Here is a 2,672-nt window from a genome sequence, read left to right on the forward strand (position 1 = left end):
CTTATTATTTTATTTTTTATTTTTTTAGAGACAGGGTCTATCTCCGTTGTCCAGGCTGGAGTGCAGTGGTGCAGTCATAGCTCACTGCAACCTCAAACTCCTGAGCTCAAGTAATCCTCCTGCCTCAGCCTCCTGAGTAGTTAGGACTATAGGCTTGTGCCACTATGCCTGGCTAATTTTTAAAATTATTACTTTTTCTCTTTCCGTGCCTAACGTAGCCATGGCTCCTGGTCCCAAGAAGCATCTAAAGCAGGTAGCAGCTCCAAAGTATTGGATACTGGATAAATTGACTGGTGTGTTTGCTCCTTGTCCATCCACCAGTCCCCACGAGTTGAGAGATTGTCTCCCCCTCATCACTTTCCTAAGGAACAGACTTTTAAGTATGCCCTGACAGGAGAGGAAGTAAAGAAGATTTTCATGCAGCGGTTCATTAAGATCGATGGCAAGGTCCGAACTGATAATAACCTACCCTGCTGGATTCATGGATGCCATCAGCATTGACAAGATGGGAGATAATTTCTGTCTGATCTGTGACACCAAACGTCACTTTGCTGTACATCGTATTACACCTGAGGAGGCCAAGTACAAGTTGTGAAAAGTGAGAAAAATCTTCGTGGGCACAAAATGAATCCCTCATCTGGTGATTCATGATGCTCACACCATCTGCTACCCTGATCCCCTCATCAAGGTGAATGACACCATTCAGACTGATTTGGAGACTGGCAAGATTGCTGACTTCATCAGGTTCGACACTGGTAACCTGTGTATGGTGACTGGAGGTGCCAACCTGGGAAGAATTGGTATGATCACCAACAGAGAGGCACCCTGGATCTTTTGACGTGGTTCACATGTAAGATGCCAATGGCAACAGCTTTGCCACTTCACTTTCCAACATTTTTATTATTTGCAAGGGCAACATACCACGGATTTCTCTTCCCCAAGGAAAAGGTATCTGCCTCACCATTGCTGAAGAGAGAGACAAGAGATTGGCGACCAATCAAAGCAGTGGGTAAAAGGGTCCCTGGGTGACATGTTAGATCTTCGTATGTAATTTAAAATAATGTGGCATGATTGATAGCCAAAAATAAAATAAAATTATTATTATTATTTTGTAAAGACAGGGTCTCATCAAGTTTCCCAGGCTGGTCTCAAACTCCTGGCCTTAAGTGATTCTCCTGCCTTGGCCTCCCAAAGTACTGGGATTACAGGCATGAGCTACCACGCCTGGCTCCTTGTGGATTTTCTATCTAGTGGTTCTATCAATTACTGAGAGAAGAGCATTGAAGTCTCCAACTGCAATAGCAGATTTGTCCATTTCTTCCTTCGGCTTTATCAGTTTTTGCTTCATGTATTTGGAAGATCTGTTTTTGGTGCATACACACCTAGGTTTGCTATCTCTTGTTGGTAAATTGATCTTGATCTTTTATCATCATGTAAAATTCCTCTCCATGACTGGTAATTTCTTTGCTCTGAAGTCTACTTTGATATTCATGTAGCCACTCTTCCTTTTTAAAATGTAATACTTACATGATATATCTTTTTCTATGCTTTTACTTTTTACTTAGCTATATCATTATGTTTGAATTGAGTTTTTTATAGACAGCATATCATTGGGTAACGTTTTTAAATCTACTTAGCTAATCTTGTCTTATTTTTAATTAAAAAAATTTTTACACATAATAATTGTATGTATTTATGGAGTACAATGTGATGTTCTGATACATAAATAAATTGTGTGATGATCAAATCAGGGTAATTAGCATATCTATCACCTCATTTATTATTTATTTCTTACAGGCACATATAAAATCCTCTTTTCTAGCCATTTTGAGATACTCTACTGTGTAATAGGACATCAGGACTTATTCTTCCTTTCTAATTATAACTTTGTACCCATTGCATTCCTGTCTCTTAATTAATGTATTTAAAGTCCGTTTACATTTAAAGTAATTATTGACATGTTAGCATTTAATTTGTTTACCGTTTGTCCCTGTTTCTTGTTACCTGGTTACCTTTCTTCTGCCTTCTTGTGGGTTACTTGAATATTTTTTAGAATTTCACTTTATTTATAATTTTTTCATGTACCACTTTGTATAGTTTTTGTAGTGGTTGTTCTAGCTACTATTCTATTCATATGTAAGTTATCACAGCTTTGGTGTCAGTGTCTTACCATTTCCATTGAAGGGTAGAAATCTTACTTCCTTTTAATTCCTTTATCCTCCACACCTAGAAAAATATAATTGTCCTAAGTATAACCTCTACATACATATCAGAAAATGTATAACTTTTGCTTCAACCATAAATATGATCATAGAAACCAATGAAATGAAGGATAGGATGTTATATTTACTTCTATTTTTACTGAAATGGGACAATAAAAGGCTGAAAATCCCAGTCTTTTATTTTCATAGTCTTTCTCTTTTGAGGGATTTTGTTAGCCATTCTTTAAGGATAGGTCTGCTATCAACAAATTCTCTTAGTTTCTGTATGCCTGACACTGTCTTTTGTCCCTTACGTTCCTCAAGAATAGTTTCACCATCTATATAAGATTTGTGATTGGCAGGTCTTTCTCTCAGCACTTGGAAGATATGCCACTTCCTTCTGGACTCCATGGTTTCTGATGAGAAACCTGTTCTTCATATTGGTGTTCCTTTATAGGCCATGTGTTGCTT

At 37.6% G+C, this 2,672-nt stretch overlaps 1 pseudogene; it reads left to right on the forward strand.

Annotated features, from left to right (window-relative positions):
- Positions 1-219: 219 nt before the first annotated feature.
- On the forward strand, positions 220-1,370 carry LOC117068502 (annotated as a pseudogene).
- The last annotated feature ends 1,302 nt before the right edge of the window (positions 1,371-2,672 follow it).

This window comes from Trachypithecus francoisi, unplaced genomic scaffold (assembly GCF_009764315.1).
Source record: "Trachypithecus francoisi isolate TF-2019V2 unplaced genomic scaffold, Tfra_2.0 Lachesis_group21, whole genome shotgun sequence".
Classification (NCBI taxonomy): domain Eukaryota; kingdom Metazoa; phylum Chordata; class Mammalia; order Primates; family Cercopithecidae; genus Trachypithecus; species Trachypithecus francoisi.